The sequence below is a fragment of the Pseudopipra pipra genome, chromosome 6 (genome assembly GCF_036250125.1).
Source record: "Pseudopipra pipra isolate bDixPip1 chromosome 6, bDixPip1.hap1, whole genome shotgun sequence".
NCBI lineage: Eukaryota > Metazoa > Chordata > Aves > Passeriformes > Pipridae > Pseudopipra > Pseudopipra pipra.
In genome coordinates this window covers 19,086,777-19,108,387 of record NC_087554.1, presented here as the reverse complement: position 1 = coordinate 19,108,387, position 21,611 = coordinate 19,086,777, and the positions used below count along the sequence as shown (strand labels likewise).

At 46.7% G+C, this 21,611-nt stretch overlaps 2 protein-coding genes across 5 annotated transcripts in view; one reads left to right on the top strand and one right to left on the bottom strand.

Moving 5' to 3' along the window:
• HRAS (HRas proto-oncogene, GTPase) overlaps positions 1–14,691 on the bottom strand; it is a 41,120-nt gene extending 26,429 nt beyond the window's left edge. The window contains exons 1-2 of one of the 2 annotated variants that reach the window (XM_064657690.1): positions 14,310–14,652; positions 13,616–13,726 (exon numbers count right to left, since the gene is read on the bottom strand). The gene's annotated coding sequence lies outside the window, so the exon portion shown is untranslated. Of the gene's footprint in view, positions 1–13,615; positions 13,727–14,309 lie in introns of both variants that reach the window. The other variant, XM_064657689.1, reaches the window with a different exon arrangement.
• Positions 14,692–14,900: 209 nt separating this feature from the next.
• Positions 14,901–21,611, top strand: part of LRRC56 (leucine rich repeat containing 56) — a 94,830-nt gene continuing 88,119 nt past the window's right edge. For all 3 annotated transcript variants that reach the window (XM_064657674.1, XM_064657670.1, XM_064657669.1), the window contains exon 1: positions 14,901–15,134. The gene's annotated coding sequence lies outside the window, so the exon portion shown is untranslated. The remainder of the gene's footprint in view (positions 15,135–21,611) is intronic.

Below are 21,611 nucleotides of genomic sequence, written 5' to 3'. Positions count from 1 at the left end.
GCAGCCGCAGGACTACGTATTGTCTGTGCCTTGCCCGCAGCAGCTGCAATGCCAGCGGACAAAACCTCCCACAACCTCTCCAAAGCTGAATTTGCAGCGACATGTTGTTGCTTAAGGAAAAAAAAAAAACAAACCACAACATGCTCATTTCAAAGTAGCCAGCTGGTGAGGAACAACAACAAGGAGAGGGAAAAAAAAACCCAAACAAACAAAACCACCTAGCACGACTTCCCTTTTTTTCTCTCATATGAAGTTGAGAAGCTTAAATTAATTGCAAACTCATATTAATTGCAAAGCATGAGAATCTGAGCAAACACCCTCCTTGGGCAACCAGGACCAACCTCAGGAAAATATTTGCATCTATGGGATGTGCAAGTTGTGTAACCAACAAAATATCAAGACACATAAGGCAAGGACCTTTCACTAGGCTCTACAGAAACACACTCGCAACTCTGCAGTGCTGACTCAGGCTAAGACAAGCTGCTTCAGTTTTCTCTCCCTCGCTTTAGCTTTCACAGGGGAAATAATACCAGCTGACTTCATACCCAGTCTGAAGCCACTAGACAGTATTTGCAGAGCTGAATTAGAAACCAAAGCAGCCTTTGGTGGACTACTAGAGAACTGGGGCTCCCTGCGATGGGAGTTGTCTTCCCACTCTAAAGGTAAAATCTTAAGGAAGTTGTTGGTACAATACAGTTGGCTCTGCCCTGGACACAATATGCAACCTGATCGTATTACACAACTTCCCATGCCTAGGGCTCAATATAGCCCTGGCTTCCTAGATTTAGTTACGTACACGTGTTATTAGGGAGTTAGGAAAATTAGTTAGGAAGGTTATATTGTTACAAAACCTTTGTGAAAGGGATCGATGGATGGATCCTGGTTTCTCCCACCAGCTTTGAAAGACCTGTATGTGTCCTGGTGGACAGCAAACAGCCAAGTGACCCTGCTGCAAATCTTCCAGAGACCTACAAACCACCTCTTGTTGACAAGACAACCAGCATACTGCTGGTGGCAAAAATTAACAAGTAAAAAGCACTGTTTTTCCAGGGTGCATCCAACCAGCAGCAGGTTGATTGCAGCAAAAAGCCGGTCCTAGGCACAATACCCCTGCTGCAGACGGGGCTCAGAGTTTTGCACCTGAATAACAGAGTACAGCAAGGCATTGCAGCTCTCCCTTTGCAACATGTTTTGCCACACAGAAGGAGTAGCAGAAGGAATTACCTTGGGTGAGCAGGAAAAAGGGACAGGCGCACGTTCGCCATTCGGTGCCACTGACGACGCACTTTTGACCAGGCAAGAGGCCACGTGCAGCAGAAATGCAGAGAAGCTGCCAGGACCAGATGCTGTGCCAGGTGCCTCTCTGTTGGGACGCTCTTCAAACACAGACACCGTTTATTGTACCAAAGTTCAGAGGGAAAGGACAACAAGTAAAGAAAGTATCAGAGCAAAACACATGTTGTGGGTCCTAACTACAAGGCCCTGATATACCTTCCTTACTGAATCAAAAGCCTCCTGATGGTTTTCATACTTGCCCTCTCTGTTTCCTAGAAGCACAAGATGAAAAGTACAAAAGCTTTTCATGGACACATGTAGCCAGAAAAGATAGCAGGGAGAGATTAAGATGCATTGTGAAGTGAGGAAAATACACTATCTAATGGAATATAAGGTAGTTTTTTTGTCTTTTTCTGTACCACAGTATGTGGGTTTCGCACCTAGGCCCAGCCAGAAATTTCCCCCTGATAAATTCCCTGCTATTTTAAGTTTGAAATGTCTGTAGTGCACACAGAAGACTTCCAGGGACTCTTCAGAGCTAACCATCATTTTATGGGTGTTTGAACTGATGGGAATTATAGCATGATTATCAATAACAAACAACATCGGGGTATAAAACTGACTCTTTTTTTCTTCAGGGTTCTAGCATTAAATCATGCTGACGACAAAGGCATAAGAATGAGGGTAAAGACGCTGGCACAGCACCATCCCATACTGAGCAGTCTTGCAATCAGCTGCCAGCACAGGGACTCAAAGGCTGAGTTCAAGATCTGTGGTCTCTTGCTGTGGACAGATTTTTGCTCCCAAAACGCCCAGTGTATTGCATTTCTGCCATCAGGCTAATTCTTCTCCAGCAAAAGGCATGATGGAACAAGTGCTCCAAATCAAAGGAAAAACTCAGCCAGTCAAGAAAATCCTCCCCAGGCTACCAGGCTTTATTCCTTCCAGTTGGCTCAGCTTTGTTTTTTCAGTTCTTTCAAGAACAGCTCTGGGGCTCCTCCAACCTGCTCCCTGCAGACAATGACAGGGTCTTCAGAGCAATCATGAAGGTTCCGGCCAAGTGGGATAGAAATCCAGAGAAACCAGCTCCATCATACCCAAAGCCCAACTACGACATTTAACAGTGCTTTGGTGTTAGGAAAAAAGCTCTTTTTCCCCTAACAGAAAGGGGTTTTACCCACCAAGCCTGGAATACCCAGGTGTGCAGCCCTTGTTGAGGCACTGCAGGGCTCCTGCTGATATCATCTGTTACTCTGCAATCTGAAGTCCCATGCCATTGTCTCAGCTCCAGATTTAGAGGTCTCATGTCTTTCCCCACAGCAATACAATACCTGTTTGGGCACATTCAGGAGGTCAGGAGCTCCTGAGAAGTAGCCGAATAACCCTTGACCTATGCTAGCAGCTGCTTGGCCTCAGTATGAAAGGATGAAACAGGGATAAAACTGTCCCATTCCTACCTACACTTTCTGCCTTCACTCAGCTAAAATGCCGCTTGGTCCAGAGCTGGGACAGGCTTGCAGCTCTGTCCTAGCAGCACCTCTGAGAGCACCTAGGAGCAACTCTGTTTTCCAGTTGCTGTCTAGATGACATCCCTCCAGCTCTTGGCCAGCAAGGAATGAAAATGAAGGATAGCTTCTTGACCAAAGGAAGACACACATGTTTACCAAATGAGACAGCACACAGCTAAGACAAGGACTGACTACATTCAACACTGTCTTGCCACTTCTGTGTGCTACCCCAACCTGCTCAGTGCAGCTAATCAAGGTGGGATTCACCTCACCTACAACATGAGAGCCCATTGTCCAGAGCTGCTTTATCATCAATGAACAGAGACAGGCACAATCTGTTTCAGATCTCTACCTGCACTACGATGAGATGAAAGTGCTCATTTCCTCCACTGCCTATACAGCGGGACTGACAGTATGCAGCTGGGATGTTAGATGTCAGTATCTGGACAGCTGAACTGCACTCTGATGTTCCCCATCTTGCACTTCACTTGTAAGCTTTCAGAGAGGGACTATCTCACTCTGCACCTAACATGAAAGCACTTCCAGTCCCTAAGGCCCAAAGGTAATGCTACACTTCAAGTGGTAGATGAGAGGCTCATGCCCTGAAGTATCTACCTGAAGCAAGAAAGCTTCACAATATTTTCCCCGTAAAGATACTCCAAGTGGATCCAAATAATTTAGGGGGATGGGTGAAGAGAAGGCACAGCTGCAGGTTTCAACCTGCCTCTGTGTTAGCAGGTGAAGAAAGGAAAACATCCCAGGCACCAAACAGTTTGTGCCATAAAAAGAGCATTGCCCAGAGAGCCTGCAAGGCTCACTTCATGCCCATGAAAACATGCACCATGTCAGGCAAGGAGGGATACACTTATGCAGCAGAGCTGGGGCAAGGACAAGGGAAAGGAAAGAACAGAGCAGCAAGACTGCAATTTCTTCTAGCAGAGAGACTTGGGATTTACAGAGCAACCTTAAGGACTGTTCTCTTTTTCATGACTTCTGATATACAATCCTTTGGGGCAGGCAACACTGGAGCTCGATGCAGACAACTGCAAAATAATGAGTCTAGGGGCACACAGCCAAAGCAGACAGCACACATTAAATGGAGCTGTCATGCTGCTAGGCTGGCCAGGGGAGAGATGGAGGAGTTATTCTAAGATTTGTGAAGCCATCAGCCCTGGTGCTACAGAAAATAAGAAAATTAAGCTCAGACAAGGACTGCAGGCAGAATAACTTCCCTGATAACAGGATGCATGAGGGCCCTCAAAGCAAATACGGGCAAAAAAGCAAGCACGGAAGAGACTGCACAACGTTCACCCACAGTGGGACTGAACTGAAGAGTTCAGAAGAAAACAAGTACAACTTAGCTCCCTGAAAGGGTGACTTACTGGTGGTAGAGCTTTTTCTTCCACCCCAGCATTCAGCTGTCACTGAGTCTGCAGGCTTGTACCTCAGATTTTAAACACCATCTCTTTGCATCCTAATCCCAACAGGTACTTGCTCCTATTGCCCCAGCAGAGGAAGCCATGCTGAGAAAGTGTGACTGGTGGCTGTCCACCTCCACACAGCGCCTGCCAGTCACATCTCAGTTCCACAGCACCACCCATTTGATTATTTTGATTTCTTATGCTGGTAGTGTTCTTTTCCTTTTTCTCTTCCTCTGTGATTTATTCCTAAATTGCTCTAAGCTGCAAATTGAATAAACTCATTCCAGGTGCAGACTTTGAAATAAAGGAGATACAAACCTGAACTGACCTGAGAGATGCTGTACTGCCCACCATCCCATGCAGTCAATGTAGTTCAACCAACTTCAGCAGAATTTGAACAAGACCTCATAACCCTGTTGCAATGCAATTGCAGGGCTTGCCAAAAAAGCATGTGCTTAGCAGCATGCTCTGAAAAAGCCCAGCCCTCTCCTAGGCACTCAGCTTCCCACTCTTCACAAGGAGCACACTTCAGATAAGCAACTCCATACATCCTTCTTTATAAATTGTACATCTTCCGCTAAAACTCAGGAAGGCTTTCCTTTGCCTTCTCAAGAGCACCCCACAATTGCCTTCTTCTCTCTTTAAAAGAGTAAAATTTCAGGCCAGCTTTACAATAACACAGCTCAATCTGCATCTGTGGATTGGTGACTACAATATCCAGCTAGATGCCCTGGGCTTTTACAAGTCCCCAGCCAGGGACCTGTACCTTATGTGCTGTAATCATCCAGCTTTTTTTCTGCATCCATTTCATCCCTAAAGCTGGCTAATACCAGAGGCTCTTCCCTACCACCTTCCTGGGGAAATCACCACAAAAACCTCCCTTGCTGTCACATTAAGGACTCAGCAACAACTGCCCTGTTCAGAATATGCGAACAGGCTACAGCTCTGTTAGTCAAAGGAGGAAGACAAACCTAAATTCCAGGAATTACACCTCTGCATGGGCACTCTCCATTGGTGTTTCATCTCAGCTACCTCTACTCATCTCCCATCCTGAACAGTTTTATCATCCACTCTGTGGTTGCTCTGAATTATCCCAGAGGTGACCATATTTCAGCAACAAATTAAACTGTCACTATACATTTCTTTCTACACCATTTTTTAAAATATGTGAGCCCTGGCAGTCAGAGAATTGTTTTGGAAAGATTAGATTAGGTGCTTCAGAAACTGCTTTGAAAAAAAGTAAAGGGTTTTTGCTTCTTGAAGAAACTTACTTTTTTTTCCCCTCGGGAAGTTTGTTTTATTTTTTAACCTCAAAGATCTCGTCAATTAACTGCATCTTGTTTTTTTAAATCTTTCCACAAAAAGTGTCTTGATGCAGGTGACCAATAGGGAGATGGCTCATTTTGCAATCATCTGCCACCAACAAAAATTAAGATCCTAAAGCCCTCCGATTTTAAATCAATCCCCATACAGAGGGCTCCAACATCTCTTTTCAACTACCCAAATCTTCTTACCATTTTTCCAACCCACAACGCAACACTCAGCTTTACCATGGGGTATCTATCAATTTCTACAGACACAAGCCCCACTTACAGCCTGGGAGAGTGACATGCAAATTACTGCTATCCCAGTCCTCCACTCACATCACTTCTAAGACCAGACACCTAAAATATTAAAATAACAGTCAAGACAGCCTTGCTTGAAATGGTAAAAAGAAACAACCCCTCACCTTCTCAGGGTTCATTGTGATAAGAAAGCACTGCTGTCATCAGAAAATCAGGTTAGCAACACATCAACAGTTGGGTGCTGAATCTTTTGACACTCATCAGTTACCCAAGGAAGTGGGAAACTGACCTTGCAGTCAAAGTGCTAGACTAGGACAACAATTTCTGTTGTCAGCTCTGCTCTAGGCTCCTCCTATTAAAGTGAATTTCCATTCCTCAGTTCCCCAGCTGTAAAACAAGAGGTTATAAGAATGTGTCTCCTCTCCCTGCCCAGTGTATGCCCTGGCTGTAGGCACTGGTAGATACTTGGCAGTTTTTCACTTTCTAGCAGATATGAGGGGCAGGCAGGCCTGGACACTTCATAGATTGGAAAAGGCTGGGTGCCTGGATATACACCGCAGAAGAAGAGGAACAGCAGAGGTGTAAGCTGATGTTTACTGAACACAGATCAATGTGTTCAGCACAGAAGGAATATGAAGCAGAGGACATCTTGCAGTAGTTGTGGGGATCAGATGACTATTAGTTGAGAGCAAATGGGGTCTGAAAGTCCTACCTTTCCTCCTTGCAGGACAACTGCCCAAACTCTTGCCGGGGATGGCAAATAGGAAGTGATCTCAGGAACAAAACCTTGAAAGTCACTGCTGCAATCAGTCAAGGAAGGCTATTTTCCTCCTATTTGTATCCTCCTTGTGCCTGCCACAAGGAGAGGAGCGCCCTCACGCCACCAAGGTTCTGCCTTGTTAGACCAGCGCTGAAGGGATGGGGATGAGGTGGGCATATGACAACAACTCCACACAGGATCAGCCCTAAGATCCTGTGGTTTGTGATGGAGTGGTAGTAAACCAGTCTCTTGGAAGTCAAAGTCAAGCTGCAGTGGTAGGCCCACAAAAAACCACTTTGCTGCAGCTCTAAATAACCACTGCCAGTGGTTTAAAAACCTTGTGTGTTGCAAAGCACCCTCCATCCTCAGTCACCTATTGCCACTGGTGGACCTCCCAGTCTGATGCCAATGGATTCTGTCTATCCTTGCATTCGCTCAACAACCCCATGCAGATCATGATCTGCACACTGAGTCCAGGCTGTGCTCCTCACAGCCCTACCTCTGTGCTCCATCTTCTTGTTCTCCTCAAGTCTTGGTCAACGTTACCACAGTTTGTGGAAACACTGGTCTCTGAATGACCAAGAATGATACATAAAAGGATAGTTTTTTCAGAAAACTATGGTTCTCACACTTGAAAACATCTCTAAAGCCACTGATTCTTCAGTATCACGTGTATTACAGGAACGGGAACACAGAACTGATCTGCACTGGACAACACATCTGTGTCAACTTTGCCAGCCACTCTCAGAAATAGTTCTGATGTTGCCTCTGTGGTGACTTTCTGGGATGAATATTGTGGCTTTCGTTCCTTCTGCACAAGGAACCATAATACAATTGTACCGGATGCATCCTGCTTGTAAATCAGCTACAAGATTTCCACCCTCATCCATCTACCTCTCTACTCTGCCACAGACCTGGTGAGACCCTGCACATGCCTCTGTGACTATGAGCCCACCAGCACACAGCCTTCTTGTTTCTGTGGAAAAGCAGGAGCAGAAGCACTTTTCCAGGTCCAGGTCTGACTGTATCACACCTCTGTTTCTCACCTTCACCACAGTAATGGTGGTCATTTCTTTCCAGTGCATATGTTTTGAGAATCAACATGTTGATATTTGGTAATTCATGGGCGACACCACAATAGCTACAGAGCCATCAGCTGCAATTAAGTACAGCACAATGGAGGACATGCATTTGTACTCAGAGGAGTAGAGAGAGCAGCTCTGACCTTCACAGACTTCAGTACAGTTCTCGGTCTCCACACCCCTTAGAAGAACGATGAGGCAGAAAGCGAGGCAGGGATTTCTGTGTATCTCCTCATCCATCAGCAGCTAAGCTGACTGCCAGATGGGAGGTGACACCAACAGGCACAGCAATGTCCTCCCCCTGCCTAGCCCCCTAGCATTTGTACTCCCTCCCACACCAGCAGAGCAAGAAGCCAGCACACGCCTGTCGAAGAAGGTCAGGGAGCAGACCATTCACCCAAGGCTGCCTTGTGTAGAAAGTGGGACAAACCCTCCAGAAAAAGCTGGCTGGCCTCATACAGTATCATGCAAATCAGGAAAAGGCTGAGAGAAACAAGACTGGGAGAAACCTTGCATGATCAAGGTTATATTGTAAGGTTATATACTCAGCCTCTGCACACAAGGGGAGAGGGAAGGAGTGTGCACAGACACACACAGGGAGGAGGTACCTCCTGCTTTCACCAGCATTTGCTGGGTCTGTATTCTACAACGGAGAGAGTTGTGCTGTTCACAGTAGGAGCCTAACACAGTGGGACTCAAAAGGAGCCATTGCATCTACAGACACAGATCCAAGGGGAGACAGTGAAAAAGTTAATCACAAGATTAGCACACATACAAGTCGGGGGCTGGTCCCATATTTACCTCCAAGAAGTGGTGATGCTTTATTTACTTAACATAGTCAACAACTGTTTTATCTGTTTATCATACCAACCAAAGCCTGGTTTCTCAAGCCCAGCCTTCTCCTTTTCCTGGAGGATGAATTCCAGCCCCCCACATAAGATTAAGCTCCTTGGCATCTCATGCAAAGCCAGCAGCAGGGAACAAGCACAGATGCTAGAATCACTACAGAAACAGATGACCTAGTACCACACCAGGAATACTGCTCTTACTGCTGCAGTGGTTAGCTGGGTTAGGACAAAATCCATCATTTGCAGGCTCCAATTTCATACATTCAAGCTTATTCTATACACACATTTTGGAGCAGGCTGAATAGGGCTGGATGTAAGCCACAGAACTGCTGAAGATAGCACAGAGCATCAGAGCACTCAACACAACACTGGAGCAGGCCTACACGATGGCTGCCTGTTACACCAACAAGCCACTGATGAACAGAGCTCGCTTCTCAGCAAGCCACTGAACAAGATCCCAACTTGCCTCAGGCACAAGCACTTGCTAGCCAGACTCTCCTCTGGAGAGTGGTCTGCCTTTCTCAGGGAAGACGACCTTGTGCACTTCCACTGCCAGCCATCCATGCCTCTGTTCAGCCTAGATCAGCAGGATAGCTGACACACCACCCTGCACAACAGCAGCCTCCACATTGCCTTTTTCCACTCATCTCCTCCTTGCTTCTCCTCCCACAGAGCCTTACCCAGTGAGAACAGGGCAGCCCAGAGCACCCCCCGCTGTGCACACCTGCATCCCTCATTTCACTCCTACTCCCTGGCTTTTTAGATCTTTTCTCCCAGTAAGAGCAAGACATCCTCTTCGTTTCACAGGCCACAGCTTCTCCCTCACGTCTGCTGTTCTCTCAAGGATGCTAAACAAGCAGAAGACATACAGGCATCTTCCCAGAGACATTGCAGCAATGTCTCTTTTTTGTATTCGTCACATTATTGCTCCCACACACACACATTTAAACTCGGCTCCACCAGCTCTTGAATTTAACTTACATACAAGCAGTCTGATCTGTAATGCATTTAGCCATGCAAAAGGAAAAATCCACTTAAAGTTTGGCCCCTGGCACATTAGTACGCAAGTACCCGGACTGCCACTACCTCTACGTTATCAGAGGGCCTCTCACCCAGGGTATCCTACCCTTTTAGCAGACAGGCTGGATATGTGCTGGGTCAGTATCACTCCTAAAGAAGAGAACCCAGTAAGATAAGGCAAATAGCTTATCCAAGACCAGATAGGGGGGGTGAGGACTCCCCAGTTCACAATCCTGCACTTTAACCACAAAGTCATCTTTCAGTTATAGAGATCAACTGTTCCAAGAGCCCACAATGCTGTCAGACGGGCACCACAGGCAGGTCATGCATTAAGACAGTGAGCATGGAAAGACTATTCCCTCTGTAAGCATTCAGATCATTTTGCATTACACATAGGAAGCTGTAAAACCATATTCCATCAATGAGAAGTTGATAATGAAGTTTCGCTTTTACTAAGCCAATCATTAAATCGTGCTGGTCCCACGTTATAGAGAAATAGTCAGCAACACATAGAATAAAACAGATTGTCTCGAAGTATTTTCCTCTGGATATCTGTAATTATAAACCAAACATCATCAGCTTCCCTCTCTCCCTGCAGTAAATAATTACCTGGAAAAGAATATTCCTCTTGGCTCCATCCTCCCCCATCAATTCTGCTTTGCAACAATGTACCACCTGGATTGCTCACTCTGTCAGTGCACTCGTTATCCAAAACGCCTCAGAAGACATAGAGGAGAGGTGTAACTGTTAACTTCGGAGCAGCAGAGACCTTTCCTTAGGGGTACAAGAGGGCATCATCACGTAACTCGTAACTCGGAGTACTTAAAGCAGACAGCTATGACATACACAGCTTAGGTCATCTGCTGCTGCAACATCACTGCAACCATCAGTGGAGGCGAATCACGCACTCTGAGCACTCCCATCACGCTCCTCTGGACTGTCTGTGCTTTATTGCCAAAGAATAGCAAAATTCCTCCCCTGAAATACAAGGTTTTCTATTCCTTCCGTTGTTTTTGAAAAATATCCTCCCCATCTCTAGATTTCATCCGTGGAAAAAAAAAACAAACAACAAAACCCTAAAACAATTCAAGTCTTCTCCATACAGCAATCTCATTTTTAAGAGACTTTAATCTTTGAATGCTAGATCAAATTGAATATTGTGACTGCTTGGTCATGCACAGTAACCTGTTCACCTCTTGCCACTTACCCTCATCAACCTGACAGTCATACAGACTCTGCAACTAACAGATAAGTCAGAAAACGTTCAGAGCACTCGTTCCTTTTGCCCTATTGAAAGGCACCTCCTGGCTGTAAACCCAGCAGGGAGGAAGGATGATGCCAGGAGGAAAGCAGAACTGCCTGGCAGGAAAGCTGGGTTTGGTCAGACAGCAGATGGAAGCAGGTTGCATACAGATACACAATCAATGAACAACACAAGGTCTGCCATTTGATCCCAGTTTCTTTCTTAAGATACAAAATCAAATTCACGTTTGCAAAAGGCATAAGGAGAGCATAAGCAAAAACCAGAGCTGGAAAAAACCTCCAGAATTGCAGGAACACCCTGCAACAGCCAAAAAACTTGGGGAGAGGCAGAGAAGCATTACCACTGAGCAAACATCTTCACACTCACACACAGTCTGAGCTTAGTTTTACATTTTTATGGGTTTAAACACATACCAATTTAGTTGAGCTGACTATGAACCATTCAATAAAAATCTCCACCAGGAAGGTAGAGAAAAAGAGGAAAAATGGCTAATTTAGACTCAAAAAGCATGGAAAGAGAGGTTCAATAGAGAGGCAAAAGAAAGAATGAACAGAAAACCATGACACAAAAGAGGTAAGTGAAACAGATACCGAGGACAGTTCAGAACAAGATAAACCATGAAAAAGTGGAGTGAAAACTGGAAGGGAAAGATAAGAGAACAGGGAACATTCCATGGCAGATCAGTTGAACGGCAGCTGGCAAATAGATAATTTGTTTAATCTCATCCATATTTGTCAAATAATTTATTTGATTAATACACTTTGGTCGTCAACCAGCTATAGAGGTGATCAAATATCATGTCATAAATACGTTATTAGATTAACACACGTAAAATTCAAATACGTTCAGCATTTTTATCTGTTGCTTAATAAGCTCTGGTTTTAAGTTTACAGGTCAAAAATGTTAAAATAGAAAGCTGGTAATAAATTACTATTAGATAAAAAATCCTTGGAGCACAACCATTTTGCTTCTCCTAGACTGACAAAAAGTACAGTATATTGTATAACACATCTTGAAAGACAGGAGAGGAGATATTCCTACTTTTTGCCTTTAACACATTCCCACAACTAACACCTCTCTACAGGTAGCACTTTTTGTCTTGGATTTTATTTTGTTGAACATTTTCCCAGCATTCGACTTTTCTTACTCCATAAAGGTTTTCACCCCAAGAAAACCTGGTATTTTCTCCAAGCCTAGCAGGAAGGTAAATTTGGGGTGCACCAGTAGCAGGAGGGGAGGCAGCAGGTGCCATATGCAGCCTGGAAGCAAATGTTTACATCTGTGAGCTTAGCTCTGCTCCTCTTAAAGCAAAGGGAAGTCAGGTGAAAGATGGCTACATGGACAAGGATGCCTCAGGATCTCTACTCTCACAGGGAATTTTCCCACATTATCAGCAGACTTTTCCAAATCTCCCTAGGAGAACTAGGAAAAAAAAGGTCAACTGGCAATTTTTCAGCCCTTTTTTTTTCCCTTCCCCCAAGACAATAGCAAGGTCCCCTTGAGAATCCTCAGACCCGGAGTGAAAGCCATCAAGGCAGACCATCTCCATGCATGTGGTGGCTGGTCTGCCAGGGAGCCCTGTGCAGCAGCACCAGATCCGATAAGGAAATCATGGCCATCGCTTTCTAGGCAGACATCAGAGAAGCATGAGGGTACTCCCACTGCTGTTCTACCTTCACCACTGACAGCAGCCAAGAATCAAACTCATCACAGGAAAGAACCATACCAAGGGCAACTCCCTGGGGCCAGAAAAGTGCCCCTCAGGTCATATGTCCTATTTAAATATCACAGCAATATCCCAAATTGAGATAATTATTGCTAATTACAAGATCATTTTTATGTAAACATGAAGGATATTACCATGTATACTTCATCTCTTTTTAATTAAAAGAAATAAGAGGTTCACTGAGATAAAAAAAAGACATGCTGACAGCTCCCACCCAAAAGCAGACTTTTCTGCAGTGATAACACCCATAAGCCTCCAGACCCACCAAGGAGACTGAACAAGGAAATCAATCAGCATCAGCCTCCCCAGTGCTGAAATGAAGCAGTTGGCACAGTATTAATCACATAGGGAAAACATTTGACAAGGAAAGGGCCAGACGCACAGAGAGGGGACACACATGGATTAAAAGTCACGGCTGTTTTACAAACACTTGCAGAAATCACACAAATCACCAGCTGCAAAATCAAAATACTCTGAAGAATAAACACATTACCAATTCTGACTCCAGCAACTCTTTAGTTGAGCTCACACCAAACCTCATGTGCTTTCCTCCATTCAAAACCAGCTCCTGCTCCAAGCTGCACAGCCTACCCACGCCAACCAGACTGGAGTACATCGTGACACAGCCTCACCAAGAGTCTGTACCCCTTCCGCATATCAAAGACCAGAGTAAAAAGAGACATGTCACAGGCTAAAAGAGACATTACCATCCAACCTAGGACACTGAAATAGTCAATGGCTTGACTTGCCATACAATGGCTTAACAAGCCATTCCTGATGCACGGTCCTCCTGTTTCCAGCTGTCCTAAGCATTTCTCCAGCCGCTCCAGAGTTCACCAGTCCACTCTGATTTCTCATTGTCTCTTTTGTCTCCAGACACGCTCCACTGCTTAAGGCAATTTAAAACACAGCCCCAACCAGGATCCATACGGGCCAAGCAAGCTCTCAGATGCCCCTTCACTTGGGTTGAAGGCGTTGCACCCCCGGACCCCGCGACACCCTGGCACGGCAGGCAGGCAACCTCGGAACGCCGCAGAGCCCCGGCAGAGAGCGTCTCTAGGAGGAAGGGAGTGTCACCAGCTCCGCAGAGCCGCATGCTCACAGAACGGGGACCTCGCTCACTTCATCACAGACGCACATATATACCTGCGCCTCCGCCACCTGCGCGCCCCCTCCGCGCCTCGCCCCCGGCCTGCCGACGCCTGGCACTGCCGTGAACCTGGTCTCTCCTGGGGGGTACCGCAGCCCAGCAGGCACCTACTTGGGCAAAGAGTGGGGAGTCACATGACAGGAGCAGCGTGGAGGATTCAAGGGGGTGAGGAAAGGTGGGTGAAGGAGGCTGGAAACTGGGGGTGCGAGAAAGAGCAGGTGGAGAGGGCTGCAGCTAAGGGATGGGGAGGGGAGCCGGAGGGCAAGGGGGGAAAAGGGAAAGGGGTTGCAGCTTGGGAGGGGGAGGGCAGGAGGAGTGTAAAGGGGATGAAGAGGCTGTGGATCGGTGGTACCCCATCACCCTCCTACCTCGGCGGCCTGCCGGGGCTGGGGTCGGCAGGCAGCGCCCAGGCAGCAGAGTCATGGCGCGGCCAGGAGAACAGGTGGGTCCCCGCCACCGCCCACCGGGCTAAGGGTCACTCCTTCCTCACAGCCGCCGCCGGGGCACGGCGGAGGGCACCCCCAGCACGGTGGGGGTACAAACTTCCCGGGGTGGGGGAGAACAGCCCCGCTAACAGGTGGCGGCGGCGCTGCCGCCCCGTCCCCGCCGCGCCGGTGGGCGCTGCCCCTGCGCGACGGCGCGTCCCACCCACCCCGAGCCAGCCCCAGCCCCAGCCCGGCGGTCACTCACCGGCTCGTCCACCCCGCCGGGCGGGATGCGCGTCCTGGAGAGCGGGGCGCGGAAGTTTAAAGCCGGGTAACAGTATTATTTGCTTTTTTCCCCTTCCAATGGAGGAAAAACCAAACTAGACGAGGCGCTCCCCCCACCCCAGGCGGGCGAATCCCCGCTCCGCTCCTCCCCGCCGGGGGCTTTCAGCCGCGCGTCGGCCCGGCGGCGAGGGGAAGTTTCCACCGCGGTGGTGGAGGCGCCCCCGGCGTGCCGCGCCCGCCCCGCATTGGCACGGGGCGCCGGGGCGCTGTGCCGCCGCCGCCGCCCGGACAATGTGCGTGCGGGGGGAGCGGGAGGGGAGCGGAGCGGGAGCGCGCCCCGCCGGCGGCCGCGGCACACGCCCAACCCGCGCCCCGCCCGCCCGCCGCTCGTCGCCCGCCCGCCGCCCCGGATTGGCGGCCCCCGCCGCCTCCGCCCTCCGGGTGGGCCGCGCTGCCTGTCAATCACCCGCCGCCACCGCCCGCCGCGGCCCGGCCGCGGGGCGGTCCCTGGGGCGGTGGCGACGGCGAAGGGGGGGCGGTGCCGCCGCGCCCCGGCGGGTGACCCCCGGCCGGTGACCCCCCGCCGCCCCCGGGCCCCGGGAGCCGCCGGGACCGCGGCGTCCGCCCCGCGGGGACGCGTCTGCGCCTCCCGCCCCCGGTGGCCCCTCCGTGGGAGCTCCCCGCAGCCGAGGTCAGGGGAAGGCCTGGCGGCCGCCCGCGCCCCGCGGGGCTACCCGGGGCTGCGCTGCCTTTGTCGGCGCCCCACGGGGGCGTTCTGGAGAGGAAGACCGGAGACCCCTGAAAGGTAGCGTTGATTGCCGGTCACGGCCCCCGGCTGAATACCCGCTGGGCTAAACTCGGCTCACAGGGTGCTCCTATCTGGCCCCTGGAAATGCCTAGAAAAATAGGTGGCTCCAAATTATTCCAGAGCAAGTTGGAGAGGCCGCAAAAGAAAATACACCTGAATTGGCTCTGTGTAAGACAGCTGGGGTCCAATTAGGCTTAGCAGCAGAGATAGGCTCTGCCTATCTCCAGAATTACTGGAGTTACAGACGAAGGTCCGAGCGTGGCAGAAGGCTCGTGTCTGATCCTGTTTGGGTCCCTCAAGGAGCACTGCTGAATCAGAGCTAGTAAATCTTGGTGGACTCAAGCTTCATGCCATGAATTTAGGTCTGTCAATGCAGTGCTTCCTGTCACGGTACACCAGACATTTTCTACTATAAGGCAGCATGATTCCCCTATTACTTTGGAAACTGGACAGTAGATTGCACAGTCACCTTGTTATCCAGCAGCACGCAGAAGTGATCAAGCTTAAATGCAGAATATGATGCCAAACAAAGTATGCGGTACTGGAAAAGCACTGTTCTCTCTGACATAATGTTTCAAGCACACTTAAACAATTTATTGTTTCCATTACAAAAGTATCTAGTAATCTGAAAATGGATCTAAAACCTATTGTTCTAGATATTACGTTTGACACATAAGAAAAGGAAAGCACATGCCCTGCAAAGCTTGTAGAGAGAGCAGATGAAACATGTTGTAGGGATACCCGTTGAGAGGGTTGTGCAGGTTTTCTCAGGTCTCATAAATGTGTTGCACCAGCACAAACAAACCTGCCGGAGCACTTTCTGAAAGCCAGCACACAAACAGACAGGTCCAAACAAAAACGCTGAAGCTTTAACCTACCTTAAACTCTTTCCCTGCTTCTAACAAGCCCTCCTGGATCTGGATGACCTCTCGGTTCTCCACAGAGGCAAGGACCACAGCTCACAGAAACACAGCATCTCTCCTGACCAAGCCAAGGGCAGAAGCAGCAGCACACACAAAGGTGATGGGTTTCCTCACAGGCAGACACATGCACGCACGGTGCACCGCCTCTCCGTGCTACCTGTCTCGTCTTGTTTTAGCCGTTTCTAACGAGCAGGCAGGGTACTGGAGCATGCACAAATCTTGCTTTTTGAAGCACCCTGAAAGCAGGCTCATATTTTTCAGTACCTGGGTGGCCCAGAAGAACTTTTCAGGGAGCAAGAACCAAACAGATAGTAAAACAGGCACATTTGTGGGTGAATCTCAGTTTCATGCTTCTTGGGCTTCTCTGTGACCTACAAGAACCAAGAAACACCAGAAGATGGAACTGAAACTGCCTCTTACTTGCTCATTCTTCACTGCCAGATCACATCAGGATATAAGATACCTGAGGACTACTTGTTTGCAGACTGCTGGAAGCAGAGACATAATCTCCTATTGGTGAGTCATAACCACACAATCGCATAGGGGTGATGATGCAAACCTGCAAAGGCACAGAGGGTGATATTAACTTCAAGGTGTCTTCTTCCTCTTTCTATTTTTTGATATAAAAGCAAAATATTGGGACAAGATCCTCAGTTTTGGCAAAGCAATGTAACTCCATTGCTTTTGTCAGAGCACAGATTTACATTTGCTGAGGTTATAGCCCATTCTGTATGTAAAATATGGTTCTGCCTGAGCAGATTCTTTCTTCCTTTCTCTAAACTTGAGTTTAATTCTTGAAAAGTGTCCGGCTCGTCTGAAGCCTCTGGAAGACAAAACCCTCATTTTTAAACGTGGGATGTGCAGTGCCACAGCAACAGCAGTGCAAATGCTACTGCAAGAAGTTAGTTCAGCCTACTAACACTACTCTGCTAACTCAACCAGTGTTGTGACTTCAGCTGGATTGGCAACAAACTCCTCCAGCTGCCCCACCAGGCAGCAGTGTTCTATGGTGAACCTCAAGGCAGGCAAAGAGAAATGTGCAGCTCTCTAGAAATCTTGCAGTGCTCTTAACTGCTGTAAGTCTTGCTTGACAGGAGAGGAAGGCTAATCAAATACTGGGTCTACTGGCATGTGAAGCAATAAAAAGGAAAGGGAGAGTATCTTAGAAGGTCCTTACTGCCACAGTGAAACTGTGAAAACCAGATCTGCAGTGGGGTTGAAAAGCAGTCCCATCATTCCCATGCCTTCAGTTTTTCCTGATTGTCTTCCCCAAACTGCATGTTAATTGCAGGTGGGAGGCCAGAACTCATAGACATGCTTATCCCATCATGACTTTTTGTACCAACACTAAATTCAGTCTGTGAAGTATGTCACTGATTTTTGTAGGTGCTGTGACCCAAAAAATAACTGCTTGATATTGCACCCCCTCTCTAACTTCTTCAAGAGGAAAATCACAGACAAGACATAAGGTTAGGAGTCCACTCTGTGACATACAGACTTATGCCAAAAGCTTAGTAAGCAACTGAACTTGCTCATCAGCTACAGATCAAGGCTATCACTGACATATTTGAAATTATAGTCTTTTTTGGAGTGATTTCTAGTAGAAACACTCAGACAATGGCCAACTTGAACTATTCTTTCTTTTTCCCTAAAAAAAATCCTAAAAAGAACATGAAAAGTTCTTGTGATCATCAAAATCATCAGCAAAGTAAGTAACAGTAATCTTCTAGCTTCACAAGGATACATACTTGAATACCTACAGATATGCATCATATATTTTTTATATACTGAAGGGTATATCAGTTCTCAGCAGACAAAGAAGGTAGATTAGTGATGTCAGTTGCTTTTGTTGTTCTTAATCTCCTGTTGCTTCACCATATTTACCAGTTCCCCTGACTTTTAATCATGCAGATTCTTTCTGGTTTGTTTTTTTTTTAACTCTCCCTAGTCCATTTTCCTGGATGCACAACTTTTTCTGTGTAACTGAAACTTTCTTGAAAAGTGTTTGCAAGGAAGACTCTATCATTGTGATCTCTTTAACAGTATCTCTGAGAGCGTACTGAGGAAAGCAGAGACCCCTGGGAGTTTTACTTTCCCATTGTACCATATTCTTCATGAGTTTTTAGTTTAGTCCTTCTGCAGATACATTAGACCCAAGAAACCTTCAAGTCCTTTTCTCATACTGGGTTGTTTTCCTTGCATATCTCTCCCTGAGCTTAGAGGATGAGTAGTGTCATAGCAAGAAGCAAACCAATATGCAATCAACTTTTAAAATTTGTATTTTTCTAGGGAACGCAAATTGTTTCCTTCTGGTGTCTGACAGAGTAACCCAAGCAATTTGCCATGGCAAGCAGCTTATGAAACAGAAAAAAAAATTATCATCACAAGGTGCTCTGCTGCTATAACAAGGAAAGAAGCTGACCTTATCCATTTTGTTCACTGCATCATCTAGGTAGCAGAATCTGTCAGAAGTTTGTGTTAGATTCAGTGCAAGTGAGCTGTCTCGTGGGCCTATCTGATACTTGGATCAAAACTGAAGTGCAGTCAGAAGGAAAGAAAGAAGTGTTCAGAAGAATTGAAACAAGTCTGGATTCTCAGAAACACAAAGCCAAATCCATTTCCGCAGCAAGCTGATGCAACTCTGAAGATGCTGGGAAGGGATGAACCAATTCTGAAATTAATTTGGCTTGCATTCTCTGACAATCTCCATTCTTCCCTCCTCCTCCTTTCTTTATTTTTTTTAAGGTGGAACAAATCTCTGCAGATCTATGAGTATTTTGGAGTTACCTGGGACAGAGGATGGAATAGGCTTGCAAAGTCTGTGTTCAAACCCATGCTCTTTACAGGGCTGCTCCTGGGAGGGGCAGTCTCATTGCTACACATTTTACTTGGGTTAGTGAGTGAGTTTAGAAATGGCAAAGGGAATCAGCTAAGGGCAGAGAGGGGAAACACTCATATTACCACTGTGGGAGAAAATCAAACCTGAGTTTTGTTGGCTCAGAGGAGGACAATTCTGAAAACTCTTCTATGCACAAATAGTCACAGAATCCAGTGGAACTAGTGCTGGATTCCTGGGCTGAAGATTGACTCATTTGTAGATCCGAAGTGGGTCTCGGGTATACAGAAAATGTTTGCCTTGCTCCTGAGCTAGAAAAGATGTCTTCTGTGGGATAGTCTTGAAAAGTGAAGGAAAAACTGAAAGTTTCTTAATCCCTAGACTACTGATATGAACCACAAGTAACACAGCTCCGACTGTGTGATGGAATGAAGTGTATGCTCCCTGTTCTATTTTAAAAACACTCTCTCCCAGTTGAAGTTTATGCTGTTGATGTAGTATAGGGCTTGAGAAACAGTGGCCAGCCTTTCGAGCTGCCTGGGGGCTTAGCTGAATTCACACGTAAAATTATTCTGAGTCATGGACAATCCTCTTGTAGCTTCCTGGTGAGGCTGTAGAGAAAATACTGCTAGATTACAAGCCCCAACAATAGCATGACTTGGAAAGAAGCCTTTGAGAGAAACTCTTAATGTATCAGATAAATCTATGTGGACATGCAAAGCTAGAGCTCGCTCCTGACAATGAATTCTTATACTGTGAGTGACTGACTATAAAAAGACTATGGGGAAAATCTGAGTCTTCTGCAGCACAAAGAAACCATGAGACTATCAAATTAAAGTCATCTCAAAGAAACCATGCTAAACTGTTCAACACTGTGATTTAACACAGTCTCCTAGAGACTGGAGAGTTTGCGGGTAATCCTCAGTGCAGGTTGTACCATAAGAGACATAGCCAGAAGACAGATCACAAGAGTGAAATTCTGCGAGTGTGTACCATCATCCCAAGGGCCTCGGACTCTTGGAGATACCTAAGACTTGGAAGCAGCAGTATAACTGAGAGACCACACAGAGGAAAAAAAAGACCAGTCAGTCCTCGTGTCAAAGGATTTTTTAAGACAGACACTGAACTGGAGAAATATGCTGGAGTAATCAATTAACAAAACAAAACACTAAATTAATTAATCAACCCTCAATTAATCAACAAAATCTTCCTCTATATCATCTCCAAAAACACTCCATTGGTTCAGGTGACCCAAGCAGTGAGTGGGACCACTTTGGTTTTAATCGCCAAAATAATGGCATAAATATTGGATTAAATTCTACTAAGTAAGAGTGCTCAGGATTCTTTCAACCAAACCATTTGAAATGTTGCAGTAGATTCCAGGTGAATAGAGCAAAATCATCAATTCTGGAGGGCTGTCTGACCCAGGACAGGATCTTTCTTATGGATTCCTTTTTGAAATAAGCAAGGCAGGAACTTGCCAGGTGCCTGGCCTAAGTACCACCAAAGCTAGAGAGAGGAAAGATTCCTGTTGACTGAAATGAGTTCTACTAACAGTTAGATTTGATCAATTGTAAACTGAGAATAGAAACTTGCAGAGAGGAGATGCTCTGTAATCACAGAAGTGAAAGGCTTTGTAATCAGAGCTTGGAAGTGGAAGGAGGTCTATGTTATGTAGTTTAAAAATACAGACAGCTGCTGATTCCTTTTTTTCTATAAAACCCCACAACCCAAATACACACACAAAAAAAGACATAGTTCAAGGCTGGCCATTTCCCAGTCAGCCTCCTTGTAGAGAGACCATAGGAATGACAACAATGGCTTTTCCCTAGCCATGATATGCAATAGTTAGTAACACGAGGCCCTCACCTGAGTGGGATGTTTGGACATCAGATTCTGCTGGAGGAGTGGTCAGGTGGGAGAGATGAGATACAGGTTTGATCTCTGGGACTGTATTTACAAGCAATGTCTCTTTCTACAACTGCCTGTTGGTTTCAGTCTGACCTGAAGCACACTGCCCTCTGCAGTGTCTCATTTGTTCCTGTGGGTGTTTGCTTAAGCTCCCAACAAGTGTTCTTTTTGACATTTTGTGCCTTTTCCAGGGATTTATAGCTGATCATATGGTGAGTCTGGAGCCTGAGATACTTAGAAATGGCACTGATTCTTTCATGAAATACCCTCACCTGACCAAGAGTTGCCAGGGTTGGTGAGGTCCCGTATCTCCTTCCACTCTCTGCTGAGCCTGCCATTGTAAATCAGCAAGGGTCATATAGGGTAGGAGGCCTGGTAATGCAGGAATATGTATGTTGGGAACCAAACTGATTTTCCTGGCAATGGTTTGCTGGCATATGTAAAGGAGCTTTTGTTAGCTGTCAGCTTGAATGGAACATCAATCATTCCCTTGGTGTGATCTTCAGATCACTGCACTCTGAGAGAGGGGTTTTGCCTTTGTCTTCAGACAGCAGTAACTCAGATCTTTGGAATTTGAAAGCCTTATTTGTTGTTAAGAATCCCTTGCGATATTTAATCTCCATGTGATTTCTTTTTCAAACTCTACAGAAAAGTTTGAACACTTTGCAACTTACATGCTATCAATTTTTTTATGGGACAGTTGGGATCACTTACCATGTTCTGGGTCATCTGTCACTTTTGCTGGCAGGAGCCAGATTTCCAAAGTGGAAACGGGATGAGTTGCTAAGGGATGTCTTGCGCCCT